At 38.8% G+C, this 16,292-nt stretch overlaps 1 protein-coding gene across 1 annotated transcript in view; it reads left to right on the top strand.

Moving 5' to 3' along the window:
• The window catches only part of NEDD1 (NEDD1 gamma-tubulin ring complex targeting factor), a 229,143-nt gene that overhangs the window by 152,328 nt on the left and 60,523 nt on the right, over positions 1 to 16,292 (top strand). The gene's annotated exons all lie outside the window — the stretch shown is intronic.

Raw genomic sequence — 16,292 nt, forward strand, 5'->3', positions numbered from 1 at the left:
CTGCTGGATTTGTGGATGAAAGACCAGCTACTTGTGTTCTGTCTTTTCGCTGGCTCTTTGTGTTTAGGGAGAGAACTGGTTCTGAAGGAGGCAGCTCAGGCATCAGAAAAAATGACACTGGTGATAGAATTGCTTCAGCTGCATAGGGAAAGATCATTCTACTTTGTTTTGAAAGCTACAAGAACAAAGCTCTCTTTCCCTGTAATAAGGCCTGTGGTTCCTGCATTCCTCTGCACATCATCACAGAAGGTCAGGCAAGACAATGCAGTGGTTACTTCTCAGGGTCTTTGATAGTTCTGTCACCTTGGTTTCTAGAAATTGATGAGTCTGGCAGCTCATTCATTTCTGGACACTTTAAAAGACACTGAACATTTGTTTCAGTGCCCTGTACTTCAAAATCCTGGGTGACTTTTGAAGGTGACTACAAGGAAGATGACTAGAGATGCTTCATGCAGCAGGGTTTTTCAGCTGTTGCTTGCTTTAATAGCAAGAAGACACTGACTTTGTACATGAATTCTTTCCTTTTGCAGTCAGTGTAGCAGTGCCAGCTTCCAGCTTCCCCTTGAACATTTGGAAGTTATTTTATTTGGAGCAGATAAAAGCAAAGATATTCTCCCTGCTAGTAGTCTTGCAATTAAAAAAGAATTAGAAAATAAAAAGAGAGGTTAACATCTCAAAGCTTGCAGGGCCCTGCTTTTCATCCTGGAATACCAGCGTGGAAGCCTTGCTTTGGTTTCAGATTCCTAGGTAACTCTCCATTGAGAATGCTCTGCAGCTTTTTTAAGTAGCATAACAACTCCCATTTTCTTGTAGCAACGGACTGAGAAACTTCAGAGCCATACTAATTTCTATTTTCTTTTTCCCTGATTTTTTTTTTTTTTGATTTATTAAGTAGATTTGCTTTTCTCAATCATTTTGGTCAAAATTTGCTCTGAACTAGTATCCATCTTATTCCCTTCCCTTCTGTGCCAGTAACTTTTGCGACTTCTGCCAATGAGACCGATTTTGAAAGCTTTAACTCTTGCTTGGTTGCTCGGAAACATTTTTGGTCAATGGCTACAGTTGACTCAAACTAGAGGTCACTGTTACTAGATAGTTGTGTGTGCAAAGGGAGGTTGTGAAGACGTTGCTGTTGGAGATACTTCAGTAAGGGTGGCCTGTGGCTGGGAAAAGGGCTGGTGTAGGTACCCCTGCCTTGGGGCAAGGGAACGATGGAGTGCGCTCCCAGGACTCCTTGTGATTGCCATACCATTCTGGGGTTTTGCCCCGCGCTGCTTGGGATCAGACAAGTGTCTCCTGGGCTGTTGACTTCTCTGCCAGCATAGTTAGGTGTTACGGTAATGAGCATTAAGCCTGCATCTTTAAGTTATCAACTAAATGCTCTGAAGGGTCTTTATCAAAGAGGGCAGAACCAAGGTGTGAACAGGAAAGGCTTGTTGCTCAGTTGTTGTATTTGACAAATGTATCCATCCCAGATATGGGTGCAATTCTCAGCAAATTTAAATATCTCTAACAAAAGAGATGTGTATGTGTGTGAGAGAGAAACGGAGGGGAGAACTAAGTGTGTATGAGCATTAGGAAAATGATTTCACAACTGTTTTGCCTCTGTGCTTCCTGATAGATGGCACCATATCGCTAACTCTCTGAACTGCTTGTCGTGGGGAGGGAAGAGAGCAGACTATGACAAACAACTAGTGGAAAGTAATTTTTCTTTGTGTCAGTAAAATTAAATAATAGAGCAGCATACAGAAGTATAGCAGAAGCTCCTTTGTAAGTGGTCAGTTTCTAATGCGTATTTGTCATTTTAATTGAGTAACGCTTTTTTCAGCATTAACAAAACCCAAAAGATTCTGACTATGTCCAGGAGAGGCATAAAGGGAGACAAACAGATTAATCGTAATCTTGTTCAGTGTGAAAGAGTTTATATATAGTCACTATGATCTCTACTCTGACTTTTTAATCCAGGGTCCTGGGAGCTGAATAGGAATTCTGACTGTGTCAGAATACTTCTGCAAATCCATATTGAGACATCTTTTGCAAATATTCCCTTTGAGCCCCTTCCTACCAGACCTCTATAAGTCTCTGACCTGCACAGTATCGTTTCTGAGCTACCTATAGCAGATGCTGGCATTGTCTGCATTTATAATTGTGTAGTAAAAAGTGTAAGGGATGAGATTATGGACTCCTGTGATGATGGAGGGCATGTGTCTTGTTTCCCTGAGTTTTGTAGACAAGGCTAGGTCAATGTGGTTTTGTTAGTTTTTGGAGGTTTTGGGATTGGTTTGGTGCTTGTTTGGGTTTAGGAGAGCAATTTGTTTTGCTGTATTTTGGGGTGGTTTTTTTGTTCATTTGTTTGTTTTTTAATAACAAAGAATTGAACAGCAGTATAGAAGATACTTATCTCCAATTGATGATTCTGTGGAGGACAGTGCCTATAGTTTCTGAAGTTTATAACTTGGGAGCATCCCAATTTCCTGGTTGTATTTACGTAGGACCTACATGGGATCCCTGTAAATGCTGTGTAATTTCTATTGGTACATGTCAGGGATCTGTTTGTTGTACATTCATTATCACCTGTTACATTAGTGTTTAAGGAACATTACTAGATGGGATGGGAGGAGGAAGGAAAATATGTTTCTTGATCTATCTTGCCTTCTATAGTGGAAGCAGGATCATGGATTTCATTTCTTTTTCTCTGAATGCTAAAATCTGTGTCTTGGTTTGACAGAGATAGTTAAGATACATTGGCTTACCTCTCCAGCTGAGTGCAGGGATACTTCTCATACAATACAGAAAACAATTTTATTCTTTTTCTAGGACAGAAAAGGGAGATATAAACATTAGAAAGCCTGTGAAACAGATGGTGATTTAACTGGTAAAGTTATTACAGGTAGGATGGCAGTCATTCAAACAGAAGATGGGCAAATCATAATAGCTTCTCAGGTGCATATGCATGATATGAGCTGTGTTACAGAGCAGGTCAAGCAATCAGTTTTACATTCATATCCCGAGCCTCAGTCGTTTTTGTTAGATCACTCCCCTGTGAGCAGCTTATTCCATCAGGGCATGGAAATTTGTTCTCAAATGAAGAACGTTTGTTTGGCAAAAGAGGCAGGAAATTCAGAACCGGTTTGACCTGTTTCTAGATGACCAAGATAAAATTACTTTGTCTAGTTGGGATGTGGTGGTGACTTATTCTTTAAAAGACAAATGGAGTTTTTAACTTTAGGAAGGTAACAAAAATATTGCAGGCATTTTTATGTGGAAAAGGATATCCCTTAATATTTTCCCACTGTTCTTTCATGTTTATAAAGTGCTTTTCATTAGAAATATCCTAGTTCACTTTTTAAGCTTTTACTTATAGGTTAGACCTGCCTATTTTGTGATTCTTTGTAGAATCTATTCATTAGCACAAAGTCATGTAGATGAGACTTAAAGTACTTTGAATAAAGAAAAAGAACATTTCCAAGTATTGAACCAGGTATAAATTGATGTACTATCATCTCCTTGAAAGTGCAGAAAGCCTGCAACAGGAACTTTGATCTTTTGGACCATTTTTATTATCTCTTTGGAGTGTCAACACTCAAACTGTGTGATAAAAATATCAGTGGCAATGTTATCCATTTTTGTGTTGATCACTTTCACAGAGGTGTTCAGCAGCTGAGCCTATTTCTTAATCCCAGGTCATTTCATAAGCATTGAATCCGTCATACCTTTTTTCTGTGCAACTGCCAAAATTTCCTCCTGCTACAAGGACATTGATCATGTACTTTTAAAACAGAATGTACTTATTTAATACAAAATATAAAGCAGGTGTGATTATGCATTTTATTATAAAGTTGCGCCTCATTTAGAAAAAGATTAGCAGTGCTCTCTGTGATGGAAGAAAAGTAAATTGAATTTAGTATTGGGGAATATATTACTGACTGTCTTACCAACTCACATATGGTTCAATAAAATTTCTCAGGAGCTCTGGAGGTACTTCCAATCTGTCTGGTAAAGTACCACAGTAACAGAAGACTCTGACAAAAAAATATAGATCTGGCTGCATTTTCAGAGTAGGAACTGCCAACTATTTAGCCAAGTTTAGGGTCAGAACTGACAGGTTTCTTATAATTAGATTCTTCTTCATCACCAACTCATGTCTTTGAAGGCATCCTGTTCATAGTTCTTGGAGTTTGAAGTGCAGGTTGGGTTTTATTGGTCTGTTTTGAGATAAGCTTTATAGGGATTCTTCTATGAACATCAAGACCACCTGATGATCCTGAACTATCTGTTCCTTGCAAATCATTGTCATTGTGGTCCATGATTTGTCACAGGGCACTGTGGAATCGGAAGGATGCATGGTAGTTCCAGTCTATTTTAAAGTAGATGATGATCTAGAAAACCTGAGCAAGACTTAGGTGCGGGGCTACACATGCATGCCTGTAACATAAATATATGCCTTCTCAAATGCCAGGCTGTGGTAGTGTTTTGTTAGTGCTTCTAGGTTTGACATACTGCAGACATGTGGGAATAACATAACCAAGAACATGTTCCTTGCCTGTGAAATGATTCTGTCATATTTCAGGGGGTTGAAAGAGCAGGGCGTTCAGGAGTTCAGTACCCTTGCTTGTGCCATGTTGCCACTGGCTCCCAGATGTAACCACCTGTGAGGAGTTGAAAAGAAAGATGCATTTGAGGAGATCTAGGAGTGATTAGCAAGCTGCCTAGGACTTTAATCCCAAACAAAATACGTAACTGTGGAGGTGGCCATGACAAACAAAAGTGACAAAGGCGATGCGAGTAGACTAGACTTCCGCTTATATAAGTGGAAGTCAGCAGAGCCAAATTGAAAATTAACTATTTTTTTCCCCAAAGATTGCATAATTTCCATCCTAGACTCTGAAAAAGAACTAGTACATGTTATTGTAGGACCAATAAAAAAGGTAGATGTGGGCATATAGCAAATCTATCATGTATGTTCTGAAAAGAGAAGGCTAAACAAAGCCTCAGCAGGCCAATAGAACATATTTTACAGGAAATATAAATATATAAGCCTTGAAGATAATGCAAAGTGGGATAAATGCTGCAGGGTTTTACTAAAGGTGCATTATGCCAAGCGAAGAGGATGTATTTCTTTGCTAAAATTAAGGAATTTCAAGGAGGGTGTGGTTGATAACGTCTGTATGGGATATCCAGAAATTAATATCTGGGTATTAGTCAATAGTGGGAAACTGGGAATCCATATAAGTAAAATATGTGATTAGCTAAATGAGAGACAGCACTAGTTAGTGCTGAATGAGCAAGTACAGGGTTGTGTAGGTGTCACTATTGGAGCTCCTGAAGGATGAGTCTTGTGATCAGTCCAATTTTTCCTCAAGTGAATTTGCTGATGAGGAGGGAGAAGGACTTGTGTCGATTAGTCCTTCAGTGATCAGCTAAGTCACTATTATTATACATCACTTGGAAAGGGAAATGAAAAATCATAGGATGCATTTGAATTTGATTCTGTACAGAAAGAAGAATTTGTCGTTATTCAAGACAATGGAGGAGTGTCTTTAAGAAGTACTAATTGACAATTTTGTTTAATTGTCAGGAAATAAACTTTTAAGTTTGGTTTAGCAGACTCTGAGACAGAATATTATTTTTTCATTCCAGGGAAAAGAACGATTCTTTTACCATAAAAGATGAGACTAACACATGAACAAGGTGGTGTAACCTCGATATGATAAATTTGGAATGAACCTGGAGATTAGAAGCTTTCTAAAAACAGAGAAGGGAATTTTTACCTCCTGATCAGTGGAAGAGAGTGAAATAGTTTGAAGATGGTGTTGGAAGAAAACTTTATGAAAAAAATCATGCAACACATCACACACAATAGCGGAGAACTAGGCTAGGTAAAAGCCCAAGAGATGCTGGGCTACCAAGGTTCATCAGCCAGTTTAGGAAGGATGGAAGCATGAACATGGTTGCATAAATTGAACTCTTGTCTTCCTAGAAAACTGAGAGTTTCAGAATCCCTCTTCTGTTGGGGTTATTTGGAAGGAAGGAGAAAAAGAAAGGGAAGGCTACTTTCATCCCTTTTTTGGTCAGGATAACTATGGTAATTGATTTGGTAATTATCTGGAAAAGGTGGTTTGTTAAACAGTGAATAAGGCATGTGCATATAATAACCACCTCCCTTGTTGACTCTGATTATACTGAGAGCTGAAAAATGGAAATCTCTGCAGCTGGAGATAATGTGTTGGCCTCCTGAACTGACATAACTAGAGTAGTTGGACTGATGTTGGAGGCCCACAGGTTGACCTTTTGTGTGTGGCTGTGTAGTTGTTAGTGATGTAATTCTGTTAAATAAAGCACAATTATACAGTTGTTACAGAGAAAGCTGTGTCACTGGCAGAAATAGTAGAATTAAACTTCCGTAATAATATTTGTTTGGTGACTCGCTACACCAATCATGAGCAGCATCTTGAAGCAGTCATCAACCAGAAAAGGTCAACCAGCCTGGGAGATGCTCCCTGTCTTGTAAAACTCATCTATCTCAGCCTGGCCACCTTGGGGACATCTGAGCGTGCAGAGTCTCTAGGGATGCCTGGTACTAAGCTTGCGTGACCAGAACCGATGCCTGTAATACCCTGTTCCTCCTGAGCTGTGATGACCGGCTCTACTCCCAGCAAGGAGAGGGGAGACAACCAAGTTTCCATAGTCTTGTAGTGTTCTACACATTACTGATCAGTCCTTCACAGGGGTAATAAACATCCAAAATATTTCACAGCTATCCAGCTGTTTTGTAGTAATTAATGCATGTGTTTAGTTTGTCATGACCTAAACTGCAACAGGTTAGGTTCAGTGTCATAACAGATCCTTTTCTTTTGTCAGTAAGACCTGACTGGCATGCACAGGGATACCTTAACTACTTTGCTTTACATGGAAATGAACTCAACAGTGCAGTAGTATGAGTTAAAAAGGACAGGGGAAGTGTCTGGGGAGACTTTACCTTGTATGCCTTTTGGTAGGAAGCAAGGATTCTTCTGCAAATTAAGCCAGCTACCATTAGATTTGTCACAGTGCTGACTGGGTTGCAACACAGGCTTGTACACCTCCTGCAAATGAGAGCAAAACATTTTTTCTGTAGAATCAATTTGTGAGAACAGATCAGAGAGAGCTGGAGAGAAATGGTACAAAGGGGAGACTGAGAGAAGGGTGGTGCAGATAAGGAGAGAGAAGGAACCAGAATATCAAAAAGATGGAAGGAAGAAAAGGATAAAGATCAGCAGGGATAAAGGATGTGTAAAGGGAGGCTGAAAAAAAGAGGAGAGGACATGAAGGAAGACAGGCAGACCGAGGAGGGTGTACATGGATGCCTGTAGGAGTTGCTGAGAAAAGGCTCGTGTGCACAGCAGAAACGGAAGAAGATGCACGATGGATGCACGTACTGGGGGAGGGGGAGAGGTAGTGAATACACACAGCAGGAGGGGGAGAGAGATAGATGGCAAACATGCATATAGGAGTGGCAGGGAGAAATAGTGGATGTACACAGCAGGGAGAGAGCAAGTGAGAGAGAGACACAGCAGATGCACACAGCAGGGGGGAGAAATGCATAGAACCGGGAGGGGGGAGCAGCGCACGGGAAGTATCAAGAAGCTTCAACAAAATTAATAAAATAATAAGAAATCATAAAATTCATGATTTGAACATTTATCATTATTTAACACAGGAAATCAAGAGACTGAAGAGAATTTACATTTGTTAAAAATTTTTAGCACTTCAGATGTTAATAGTGTTTGGTTTGGAATAAGACTATGCTTGACTTAATGAATTCCTCTTTGCATTCGCACTGAAGCAGATGTCTGCTCTCTGTGTCTGACAGGGGACCCAATCCCGTGCTTTTTACTGTGGCTTTTTCAAGGGCGTGCATTTATCCTGTCAATGTGGTTAACCAACCAGCCTTGCTTCTCTGCTGTGGTCTCAAACAGGTAAGGAACGTGGGTAGGCAGTGCTGTCACCTAAACTTTGTGAAATCTAACAGCTGTCAAATGATTCTTGATACTCATGCATGCTTGGGCACTGATGCCCATTACTTGGTGCAGCATGCAGCTGAGGGGAGATTGCTGTGATGTGGCTCTGTGTGTGGCTTGTAGAGGTATCTGGCACCAGGCAATGGCACAGAGAGGGTTAGACCACCTTGATGATAAGTATAAAGCAGCATAAGTAACAGAGCCGTCAAACTGTAAGATGGGTTAAGGGACAGTTTGTGGAGAATATTTTTTTCTTTATTATTGGATTAGGTGATGTGTATCTTTTCCCAGTTTCTGTGGAAAATATACAAGAAAGTTCCAACAATTTTTTATGAGCATAACATAAACCCCACTGGTATGCATATGGAGGGAACACTGCCACTGGAGTGATTTTTGTTATTACAACTGTTCACAAAGTTGCTCCTCTGTGACTGAGCTGACAATTTAATAGACAATCTACAAGTGAGCAAAATGGCATGGGAAAAGTGACTCAAAGGGAGACATTTCTCAGTTGTGACGAGACAGGAAAGGCATGAGAGACTGAAGGTTGAGGAAGCTGTTTCTCAACAAAGCAGGCTTTCCTCAACAGGAGAGGGGCTTCTGCATGGAAGAAATGAGATGTTGCTGGAAAACTTGGCCTCTCACAATTGTTTTTGTGGGTGGAATCACAGGAGGGTACTTCATACGAGCAGCCATGTGAGCTGTTAGGGAAGTGTGTCTCTCCTCCAAATGCTTTATACCCCCTGAAAATTCCCATTGGGGTGAGAGAGGCTCTACTTAGCACTGATGGCAGGCTTTTGAAGGGAGAGTTACCTGTGTCCAAATTCATAGGACAAATTGAGTATAGCCACTGTATCCATGCAGGCCTGCACCTTTGATCAGGGAATGGGAGTGTGAGGCTTTTGTAGCTTCAGTGAAAAATAGAAGTGCGATGACCAAATTACTCTAGGTGGAAATGTTGTAGAAGACATGCTCAAAAAGAGTAAGTGATGTTATTCATATCAGTGTTTTTCCCCCTTCTGAAATCTTCCTTCTAAAAGCTCAGAGAGAAAATATTGATTTTCTTCAAGTTTCACTTAACCTCTGCAATATGTTCTGTGGTTGCTGCTGTCCTACAGTGTGAGTGGCTTCATGGAGTGTTGTGATCTCTGGACAAGTGGGCAGCAAAAAGGAGGGAAGGTGGGTGAAATATGTGGGCTTGGAGAGAGAAGATGTGTAAGTTGGAGTCTCATGTCAAAATGGCAATATGATAGTTCATAAGGCAAAATTAGGAAGTCCTAGAAGGGTCTGTTTGTCTCTTGCCCAGATGTGGAAGGATCTCACTGCCTGTTGCTTTCTGGTACAGTGAAGTCTGTGTGTGATTTGACAAGTAATGTGGCAAAGTAGGGAGGGGGAGATTCATGCCATGAGAATTTGGCTTTTTGTGTAAGTGGAACCAGAAATATGGAGAAAAGTGGTGGTGCTGATGTATTCAATTAGTTTTTAATGCATCTGAAAGGGTAGTTCAGAGACAAGCTGGCTCTTCTACTTCTGTGTGCATTGGTAGGTGCTCTGAGGGTCCATTAGTGCTCTTAGTAAAGTGCTGTATGCAGTCATTGCCTGTAAACATACTTCCCTCAGTCCCCTCCTAGCTCAGCACTGTGTTTCCTCGCCTTTTTCTGCACGGGATGGGTAGGAGGATTTTGCTTAGACGCTGCTGGGGTGGGGAGGGGTTTGGTGTGAACTGCGGTCATGGCCATCTCCATCCTCAGAGGCTCTGTTCTCTGGTAGGATCAGCCCAGGCTTTTCTCATGCTGTGCCCTAATACGGCATGGCATTGCTGAGTCATTTGTGTGAACAAAGGAAGCGCTGATGGGTAAGAGCTCTCTCGCACATATGTGCAACCACGCTTTCGGAGTGCTGCTGTAGTTGAGGCAGAGGGAGGACCTTGCACCAGTCCTGTGGGCTCTGTGCGAAGCTGCCTGAAGCTAATGGGAAGATGTGTCTTCAGGCTGGGCCCCATAGACACAAAAGACTAAACAATTGCTTTTAGGATGCTAAAAATAGCTAAGATGTTCATATTGCATCTTTCTGTGTTGCCGTCATGTTTTTTCTCTCTTCTTAGATGCTTTACATTTCTACACGATGCTCAAAAGGAAAAATCCTGTTAGTCCAGGACTTGGAAAAAATCGCACTTGGCATTCCAGTAATTCTGTTTTGTAACAGTGTTGGCCTGGGAAAGCAAGGATTATCTTGGGCAATTGAAGTGTGACGAGACGAGCTGAATCTTATTATCAGAGAGAAAAAACAGAAAGAAAGAAAAAAAAGGCTAAAATACAAGGGAATGGTAAATGCTGGTGATTTGAAAATTCAGTAGATACAGCCTGTTGTAAAAGCAAAAGAGAGTTTCAGGTGGGTGAGAGGTGATAACGGTGAAGCTAACATTGCTGCTCAACAGAACCCATGTATGAGTGCTGTGGTGCCAGGAGCCCCAATTGGTTTTGGGTACCGCAGTTGCTCTTAATTCTCTGATGAAATCTTTACTTTTCAATAAGTGTTATTTTAATCTTTTTTAAGATGTGCTTATATGTTAATAGCACAACCAGGTGTATTGTGAAATCTATTCTGCTGCGTTTGTAAGTAACACATGAATCTTGTTTATGAAGTGGCTGCTATGAAGATTTAATTCTGGAGGGACAAGTTTTGGAAATACCTATAAAACACTAGAACCTTTCTGTTTTTCATCAGCTGCTGTATTGAAATCAGTTTTACAGAATATGAAATCAGTTGCTGTTTGTTTAACTACTTAAACTGTAGGGGTTACATGCCAGATAAATAAAAGTGTTTTGAATATGAAATAGTTCAAAATTAAGTCATTTTAAAATGAGAATGAATACTGTGAGAAAAGCTTAGTCCCCTTCAGCTCTGATTAGTGACTGTGTGATACTTAAAGGGATAGACTTGAATATTAATATGGCTGATGTGTCCTATCTTAAATCTATTCTATAAAAATTAGAACTAGATGTACACCATAAATCACATCTCATTCTGTCATTTCATAACATGTTCTGAATTATTTTGTGTGGGTTTTTTTTTTACCTTTTAGTGGTGTGTGTTGTTTGTTTTTAACTTCAGCATTAGCAGTGTTGTGATTTAAATTATGCTTCATATTCAGAATGAAATTACAGGACCTTATCTGGATGTTGGTTGCCATTTTGCTGATTTTTGATCAGGACCATGTAGTCCACAGACACTACATAGCCTCTTTTTTCCTGTCAACAAACGGAAGAAAAAACATTGAACTCTCACATGTGGTGAAAGACTGGAAGGAAGAGACAGAGAGTAAGGGAGCAGAAAGGAAAATGGCAGGTAGGGAAAGAGAGTGGTGAAATGCAGCTGAATTTCTGTGCATTTATGCAGCACAAACTGGGACTTACTCAGCAACGTGACAAAACTGTCAATTAAGACCATATCACTGCTATGTAACTAAAAGGAAAGGCCTGCTCAGCTCCTGTTTCTTATATATAGCAATTTGCGGTGTGCACAGTGTCTTGATATCTGTTACGTTATCAAAGCTGAATTTAGGTGAATTTAGGTAATGTCATAATTGCAAATACATTACCAAGAAAGAAAAATGAAAAGTTTATATATGTTTTCAGACCTGTCTCACCATCCATGTCTCACGTGACGGTTGAAAGCATTTAGAATATACCATGCGATTTTTAGAGTTTTCTAATACTACAGTCTTAGTAGGGTTGTGGGTTTTTTTGTGTATATTCGTATCAGTTAATGATACAATATGCACAAAATGTTAGTGACCTTATTTTAAAATACCATTTTGGATCTGGTGTTGTCATCCGTGTCGTGTCCCACCCCCCCTGTATTAATGTTGATTAGAGATACTGAGAAGTTTTCTCTTCTATTTTAGTTTCTTCTCTACCTAGTCATTGTATTAAATCAGCAAGAGCCTTCCTTTCAGATGTCTTTCTGTCTAGGGGCTTGGTTAGCATAAGAGGACACGAGCACAGAATTCAGAGCATCTTCTTTCTTTATTACTTTTCTTGTGACATGTCTTTAACAGAATGTAGAGAAAGTCAGTGTATTTGAAAAAGAAAAAAACCAACTTTAGACTTTTCCCCCCATAGGATTTTTTTTTTTTTTTTTAGAAAATGCCTACCATGTTGACTTCCTGAAATACACTAAATAGGAGAAAACATGTTTAAACTCTAAGAATTGCATGACGTCTACATGATCCAGATGGGACTGGAGTAGGACAGTAGCAATAGTTTGTAGTTAATATTCCTCAGTTAGTTACTTACACCATATTAATGTATCAGATTAGGTTCTGATGAATTCAACTTTTCTTGTTTCCTAAAGGTACTTCCATTTCTGAAATGAATTAAAAATAAATATGACAGTTACGGATGAGGTAAAATCTGACATTGGGCACATTAAGAAAAGTATGTTCTTGAAATAATATTATAGTATTTTGCACAGGCCTTATTTACATGATTGTGTTGAACATCATGTTGGCCACATTTATAGCTTCTTAGAGAGAACTTTCAAGTTAGAATTTTAGGGGAGTAGTATGTATTAGGTTTTCTGAACAACCTTTTCTTTAAATTTTTCCTACACAGAAATCCCTTTAAAATTTAAACCTTCCTTGACAAATTGAGTCCTATAAAATTGTAGTTGACCAAAATATTGCTGCATTGTTGGTAAATTTCTCTGAGGAGACAAAATTTGTTTTTTTTACAGATGAAGTATATTCATACGCTAGAAGTTGCAAAAGGTGTCAGCCCAACTGAGAAGATGTAATGTAGTGTTTTGCATCTTGATTTTGTTGTTATTATTAAAAGTTAAAAAATAAAGGAACAGAAATTGATCTTGAGCATACAATGGCCAGTTAAAACATATTTAAGAAACAACCAACCACCCCCCAAACCCTCATAGTATAATCCAATCAGTCAGCCAAAAAAATCAGGCAAATTGCCTCATTCCTTCTTGGAAAGTCAAGGGCTTTTGCTGTGTCAGTGACATATTTATAATCCATCAAGCCACTGCTTTTTCTTTAGTGTCCTGTTTTGCCTGTACTGTTATTCATAGGAAAATATAAGAAATATTTTATTGGATGTCAGTAATATAATCTGTAAATATTTTATTGGATGACAGTGATATAATCTGTTGAAGGAAATTCTTCCTACCCAGTTAATGGATATCTGCTTGGCTTCTCTCCTGAAGGATACTTTTGATGATCTGGGGAAAAAAGAAAAGGCCCATTGAAGTTCCTGGCTTCTGTGGTGTCTTGTGGCATTCAACTCTTTAAATCTGTATAATAAAAACAAGTGTTTCTTTTCAAAAGGCTAAAAATGCATCATTACATTAAAAAAAAACAACTTGTTTTTGTATGTGATGAATAGAATTAGCCACTTCTGTTTTACTCTTCACGTCTGTGTAAATATATTTACTCACTCACTTATTTTTACATGAGGAAACCCTAACTGAAGAGGCTACTGACCACCTGTGAGGTCTCAAGTAGAGAGAGGGAAAGTTGTCACATCCTATATCCTGTACTGTTTGCTTTTCTTGCCATCAATCAGGGCAGGTCGGTTTTCCAATTACAGGGTGAAAAGTCATGGATACAGCATAAGACATAGGGAATGGGAATAAAGAAGTCAAAACCTGTTAGTATGCCTTTCTAAATCAATGAAAGGTATTACATTTGAAATGCTTGTGCAATATTGTATCAACTAGTTTAACACAAAAATGTTGGAGAGAACACAGAAAACCCTGAGCATGAAAACATTTTTGAAAGAAGAAATCAAAAAAGACTGAAATTTCTTGTCTTCAAAAAGATGCTTTTGATAGTTCTTGTTAGCCTTTTTTTTTTTTTTTTTTTATAACAACAGAATATTCAGTAAAACAGTAAGGTGATAAATTTCAAATGTTTGAAAGAACTCTTCCAGAGAGCTGCTGTGGTGTGGTGCTGAAAATAGATCAAATGAATAACATGTGATTTAGTGGGAAATAGTTAACAGCTTTTCAAATTTTGAAGAGGGAAACATAGTTTTAATTTATTTTGAATTTCAGACTATTTTTTATCAAGTTCTTTATCAAATGGTCTTAAGAAAAAAACCAAGAAAGTGAACCTAGATGACTTTCTATAGAAGGGCAGGCTGAACAGGCTGGAACTTTTAAGCATAGAAGAGGTACATATGTGGGAAGTGCTATAGTAGAGGCGAATACAGAGATGATTGCTGCAGAGGGGATAAGTAGAGACTAGCTGTCATCATCTTCCATAAGAACCAGGGGAATCCAGTGTAATTACGAGCTGGTAGGCTTAGACAGGAAAAAAAAAGGCCAGCATTTTTTTTCCCCTCAACTACAGAATATAAACTCTGGGGTGCATCTCTACTATTTCAGAAGGTCAAAAGTACAAACTTATTTAAAAAGAGACTGGAAAATCAACAGAGAACTGGCTAATGAGTAGCTATAAAGGCAATGGTGTGGACATAGCCTGTGACTCGGGAGATATATCCTCATTTATTAATGACAGGTATTTTGCGCGTTTCTTGACGGTAGCAGCTATAGAGATGGGCTACCTACTAGGTGGACTAATGTTCTGATCTGTGGTTGCATTTTCTAGATTCCTAATTTGTGTATGGCTATATGTACAAAAATCCTTGCTTTAATCTTCTTTCCAGAGCCTAAAGATCAAAAATATCCTTGCTGTAGCACATCCCCATAAGATACTCTGCGTAAAATACAGGTTGCTGTGCTGGTTGCTGATACCTGTCTTCTACCTGATAAAGGTGCATTGCAACGTTGATAGTGTTTTGCTGCTAAACTGGGTGGGTACAATAATATTAACAATTGTTCTTGCTCTTAAAAATACTTTAGGATGTGATGAGGAGGAACGTTTCGAAAAGTCAGCTTTCTTTATCTTAAAGAGCACTTACATTGAAGTTTCTAGTGGTGGTTACACTTTCATTACGTTCTGCATAGCTACTGTTGATTGCCTTACTGAGTGATGATTGAACCTCTGGAAGTGCTGTAATGGATATACTGTTGGTGCATGACATGTGGTAGAAAGCAATATCCTTCTGTATCCCAGTTCAGGTCTGAGGAAATAAACGCACTGTGCAGTTTGGAGTAATTACTTGCACTCTGTTGCAAGTATGTCTCTGCGATTTATTTAAACATAAACAACTCTTTGGTTGCCTCTGACACTTTGGCTTTTCTCTTCAAAATTCTTTGGCAGAAGAATGGTTTCTGTTCTCTTGCAAGTGTTTAGTTGCTTGTCAACCTATCCAGCTTGTCAATTTTTGAGAGCCCAGTTTGGGAGCAGTTGGAACAGAAGCCTGTCATTTGGGGGCCTCCTGCACACTGAGCTACAAATGAATGAAAGATCTGGTTTGTATTAATTGTTATATTTTAACTAGTATTTTTTGCCTGATTTGAATAAAATATTTATTAAATAATTTTAAAATGTACTTACTTAAATGTAAAATGTAAGAAAGTTAATCAGGCGATTCATATATAGAGTCAAGTACAACAGACTTTGGAAAAGTACATATCATAAAGCATAAGTATTGTCTAGTACAGAAACAGTAAATAAAAACAATTCCTAGTATATGGGTCTGAGCCTTCAGAAAAATATATTTATTTGTGAATTGTTGGTGAATTTATATTTTTGAAGAATCTAAAAGCTTAAGGAGTCATCTGATGAATATGCATAACAAATAATACAGTTTGCTATGTCTGACTTCAAGTTTAGCAGCAGAGCTAAAGATAACGGTTTGGTCCACTTGTATCAGCAGAACACTTAAGCTTACACTCTATTTTCAGCACATTCTTATTTCATTTGCTTCGGAACTGAGAAGTGAAACATTTGTCTATATGGTTTGCTGAGTAGTTGTGGATCCCAAGACACTTCAATGTTTAGTTTGCTTAGGCCTATCAAGAAGTGTATCTGGAGTGTAGGATGTTTCTAGCAAAGTCAAGTATGTTACCAGTTTGACAGATCTCGAGTTCAACTTGTTTTTAGCAGTGTGTTTTCACTGAAGCACTCTGCTTTAACTTGTAGAGTTTTATGCTTATGTAAGGAGTCTCGTGTATGCCTTACCTTTTAAAAAGAAAACCTAACAAATTAAAAAAAAAAACCAAAAAACACCCCAAAACCTGAAAGAGAAAGAACAACTCTTGCATAATTCTTAATGGAAGAGCTGTGCTTTGTTCCAAGGATAAAAAGGAAAATTGAAACAAAAGGAGGGCCAGTTAACAGAGTGTAGGATGCTTAGGTGAAGTCAGGTT

This window comes from Falco punctatus (genome assembly GCF_963210335.1).
Source record: "Falco punctatus genome assembly, chromosome: 6".
NCBI classification, from domain to species: domain Eukaryota; kingdom Metazoa; phylum Chordata; class Aves; order Falconiformes; family Falconidae; genus Falco; species Falco punctatus.